The 4984-nt window shown below is 46.7% G+C and overlaps 1 long non-coding RNA gene across 1 annotated transcript; it reads right to left on the reverse strand.

The window, feature by feature from the left end:
* Window positions 1-300: 300 nt before the first annotated feature.
* On the reverse strand, window positions 301-4771 carry LOC141507527 (uncharacterized). Its single transcript, XR_012474176.1, has 3 exons — window positions 4391-4771; window positions 1892-2064; window positions 301-727 (listed from the first exon to the last, which is right to left on the reverse strand). It is a non-coding gene; the product is annotated as an uncharacterized LOC141507527 (long non-coding RNA).
* Between the last annotated feature and the right edge of the window lie 213 nt (window positions 4772-4984).

A 4984-nucleotide genomic window follows, 5' to 3' on the forward strand; every position in this document is an offset into this window, starting at 1 on the left:
ATAGGGTAAGAAGTGAGAAGATAGTTTAGGGGAGCTCTTGGAAAGTGGTAAACAGTTGCTTCCTAGCTTCTAGTGCAGACTTGAAGCAGGAAAAATTAGATTAAATAGTGTGATGTGGGGAAAAACACACTGGCTTTAGAGTAAGGAGACAGCTTTATATCCCAGTAGCCACATTTAATAGCATTTTGACCTTAGAGAAATCACTCCTGTGGAATGGAAACAATAATAACTGTAATTCTTATCACACTCTGATATTCAAATGAAATGATCTTAAAGTCAGATATTGCTATTATTGTTATATCTATTTTTAGAGAAGGAAGGGGATAAACTAAAGAAAGTAGGAAAATCACAGGAGTAAGAGATAAAATTTCCATCTCTGACATAACCTATAAATGATCTTGGACCAATTATTTAACCTTCTATACCTCAGTTTCCTCATCTGCAAAATGAGGAGGTTAGACGAGATGGCCTCTGAGGTCATCCAGTTACCTGCAGCAAGGCAATCCTTTTATTCCTCCCTAAATGATTCAGTTTATCACTTACCACAATGACTAGCCTAAACCTCTTCATCTCTCCTCAAGGCTCCCAAGGCAGTCCTTTGACCCACCCTTTTAGCTGAGAGGCTCATCCATACTCCAATGAAATATTGATGACTTTTGCTGAGAGTTCTTTTTTTCATATCATTCAGACATCTCTGTCTCTGTTTCATGAAATGATGATCCTTTTCCTTGATAAGACAAATACATGCATCTTTGAATCTCAGAGGATTTACCCCTTGATCAGCAACCCCTTTAATCTTTAAGTATTCTTCTTAACTAGTGGATCCTTCCTGCTACTTACAAACATACTCTTGTCACTTCCACCCTTAAAAGAGTGATTCTTGATCCTAACACTCATGATATAGCATCCTATGTTTCTCTTCCTTTCTTTAGTTAAAAAGTTGAAAAAAGTATCTACACTGAATTCTTCCATTTTTTCTCCACTCATTTATAAACTGTCTGCAAAGGACTTCCAACTTCATCATTCAACTAAGACTTCTCTCTCCCAATGATCTTTTAATTGCCTAATTTGATGGATATATTTATCCATCCCTAACCTCTTTTGGCCACCAGTCTTGCCTTTGTACATTTTGAACTGTATCTTATAGACATGTTAAACTCAACACATCCAAAAGAGAACTCGTTGTCTTTTCTCCCAAACTCCCCCACTCCTTAACTTCCTTATCTCTATCAAGGGTACCACCTTTCTCAGAACCTAAGGTGTCATCTTCAACTGAGCTTCATTCTTACTATATCATATAGCCAACCTGTTTGCCAACAGATGTCATTTCTGTATCATATCTCTCCTATACATATGCTTTTCTACTCTAAAATTGCTCCCACACTTGTGCTAGTCCTCATTATCTCAAATCTAAACTTTTGTAAAAGTCTATTGATGGTCTCCCTACCTCCAATCCATTCTCCACTCAGCTCCTAAGGTGCCTATAGGTCTGATGTCATCCTCCACCTCATTGATTTTTTTTTAGGTATCTGAGACCAGACTTGAACCCAGGTACTCCAGACTCTAGGGCCGGTGCTTTATCCACTACACCACCTAGCCACCCCTTCACTGGTTTCCTTTTGCCTCCAGGAACAAATATAAAATCTTATTTGACTTTTAAAGCCTTTTACAATCTAACCTTTCCTACATTTACAATCCCCCCCTCCCCTTGAACTCCTCTATACATACTGTATCATCTCATTACACTGGTCTCTTTGCCTCATCTCCCAGCTCAAAACCTTTTTTTTTCAGCTGTCCCCCAAGCCTAGGATGCTCTCCCTTCTCACCTCTCCCCCCCACACACATTGAGTGCTTTCTCTCTGAGATTACTTCCAATTTACCCTGTACATACCTTGCATGTACATACTGTACTTGTTTGCATGTCACTTTCCCAATAGAATGTGGACTCCTTGAGGTCAGGGACTATTTTTATCTTCCTTTGTATCCCAGAGCTTAGCACAGTGCCTCATACATGGTAAACACTTAAGAAAGTGTTGACTGATTGGTTGTTGACCAACTATAATCCTATGAAAGAACATCATAAAAGCAGTGTGTTACTGGGGTGACTCCTCTGATATCTCCTTTTCAGGGTATCCTCTATAAAGCCAAGTGACACTTTCTATGATACGGCACTTATCTGGGTGAGCTGGATTAGATCAAGTTCAGACTAGAAGCAGAAGACTGGATGAGAAAAACAAGCGGAAGCAATATTCTAATTCCATGTCTGTCAGGGGAATAAGTTCATTTTTCTCTTCTCCAGCCTCTCCAAGTTTAGCCAAATTGGGAGTTCCTCAGAACAAAGGAGTCATTTTTCTGTATATGTGAAATCGGTTTTATTACAAGTTGGGAAACTGAGGCAAGCACCATGGCTTCTCTCCTGCCTACATTCACAGTTTCTTCCTTTCTGATTGTGTGATTGTGTGTGTGTGTGTGTGTGTGTGTGTGTGTGTGTGTGTGTGTGTATGATGACTTACTTTGGAGTTTAAGGAGGCACTTGGTGGAAGAAGTTGACTGAGATTCAAAACTTAGAGGTTTTGGGGTCTGAGGGAGTCAAAGATATCCCCCTCCCCCCAAAATAAACCACCTAGATCATATCATCTGGGGGCTCACTAATGTTGAATTGGAACATCTGAGTCTTACCTCCGAGTTCTTTCTTCCAGAAGCTCCTACATTTTCTATAATCATAAGGTTACCACCCTTCCGATAGGGGTAGAGGGGACATGAGAGGGAGAGAGAGGAAGGAAGCTACAGCTGATAAAGATAAATATGCAGCTGCAATCCACGGCTATTAAATGCCTACATACTACATGGGGAGAACAATTAGGAATCAACATGGAGATCTTCCCATACAGTCCTAAGGGAAGGCCTGGGAACCCCCAGCAGGAACAGTGTGGGGGAGAAGATAGAGGCAAATAGATTGGGTGGGAGAGTTTTCTTTCATAGGGGGGTTGTGGAGGGAAGAGGATGGGGGAGTAGAAAACAGAAAGGGTGGAAGGGGAGTGGACAGCTGTTGCTGTGGTCATCATCATCAGGGCCAGGAAACAGGACATTGGGACTGTCAGGGAGGGGGGGAACTATGGGGAAGAGATTGAATGGGGGGAAGCGACCCCCCCTTCCCCTGATGCAGACATCTCATTTGTGTATGCTGCACCTGATCCAGGGCAGGAGGAAGGAGAGTGACGCCTATCATGGAAGGGCATCCCCAGGAGTGGGGGGGCTCTTTGGGAAAAGGGGGCCATACTATTTTTAAACTTGGAAAAACCATGAGTTCATCTCTTAACTGAGTGCCAGGGGCAGCAAAGGCTCCATTGTGCAGGGGGCTGGGTCTGAGGGGGGGCCAAGAGGGACTATACAATAGTGAGGATTATTTGAGATTGAGAAGGGGAAGCAGGGGGAGGGGGGAGCTACCCAACATCTTCGTCACAGCCGGCCTACTGAACTCTGGGATCCTGCCAGGCCCGAGTGGGTGGGGGGATCCTTCTTCTTCCTCTACCACGAACTGAGTTCTTTAGGGGTCCCTGCCATTCTTTGCCCTCATGGTGAGGGGATATTTTCAGTGAAATTCCCACTGCCTGCCTTTCCCAGGGACCAAGAGGGCCTGTTCCCAGGCTCCTAACATTCCAGCTGCTCCCAGGGGAGTTCCAGCCTTCTCCATTCCCTCCTCCCTACTATGTGTATATGTGTATTTAGGGGCTGGGGTTAAGGGAAGAGGAGGAATTGGAGAAAGAGACGCTAGAGATCCACCTGGGATCTCCCTATGGAACTGGGCCCCTCCAATTTGGGAGGCAAAAGGTACTCTAGGACATGTCCTTCTTGATTCTCTGCTGCCTCTGTACCGAGATGAACCATGCTTATATTTGGGACTTGGTGGGTCATTGCTGTTAAGGAGTCTGGGGCCTCCAGCACCCACCCGCTTCCACTTCAAGAGAAGGAAAGGGAGAAAAGCTTAGAAAAGCTGTGGGCTCTGCTTCCCGTGTCTGCTCCCCTGCCGTCCCCTCTTCTTGGTCCCTCTCCCCATTCCTTCCCTCCACCATTGCTCCAACCCACCTGTGTGCACCTTCCCTTGGGACCTGCTGCAGCTCTCAGCAGGGCCTCTGCTCAACCTGGGAAGACAATATCCTTCCTTCAATCAAAGCCCCCATGGAAGGGAAAAGAACAAAGGCATTTTCCCCGTCCCCAAGAGGGGATCTGATTTGGGGGGGGGGGTGTCACGGTTCCCACTTCGGATGCTGCTCCAAGCAGCTTCTGGGGTCTCACCTAGAGCCCTAAGCTAGTTCTGGCTTAGCTGCCGGCCAAAGGGGAGGGAGGGCCGAGGGGCAGCGGCTGCTGCTCTCACCAATCCAAACATTACCTTAAATGCTCACAGCAGCTGTCTCGGAAGCCCGGAGGAGGGGCTGGGTGGGAAGACGCTAAACCGTGGGGCCCCTTCGGAAACCTGGGATCCGGTCTGCTGAGCCTTCTGAGACTCGTTCAGTTTCCCTCTTCCCAGCCACTGGGGAAACTGAAAAAGACGGGAAGTTTGGGGGGGGCGGCCCCAGAACCCACTGTGGGAAGTGGAGCTCCGACAGCCACCCCAGGAATAGAGCAAAGCGCAGCTCACTGAGGAGGGGAAAGGAGCCGGGGACTTGGGGCTCCACTGGGGCTTGGTAGCGATTTGGTTAGTGAGCAGGGGGTGTGCGTGGTGGGGGGCCGCCGCAGGGCTAGGCCGAAGGTGGAGGTCCTCCTTCCTCCACCTCTGCCCCCCTCGGCGAATCCTGCCCTCCCACTTGCGCAAGCTTCTCGTCTCCCACTTTTTAAGCTGCTGGTTTGGGGACACTCCACATGAACGACTGGCTCCTCTCAGCACAATGCTATTTGTGCATGTCCTGCAAAATTAAGAAATCATAGTGTTAGCATGGGAAGATCCAACTTTCTCACTTTTATAAATGAGGAAACTGAGGCTGAC

This window comes from Macrotis lagotis, chromosome 1 (assembly GCF_037893015.1).
Source record: "Macrotis lagotis isolate mMagLag1 chromosome 1, bilby.v1.9.chrom.fasta, whole genome shotgun sequence".
NCBI classification, from domain to species: domain Eukaryota; kingdom Metazoa; phylum Chordata; class Mammalia; order Peramelemorphia; family Peramelidae; genus Macrotis; species Macrotis lagotis.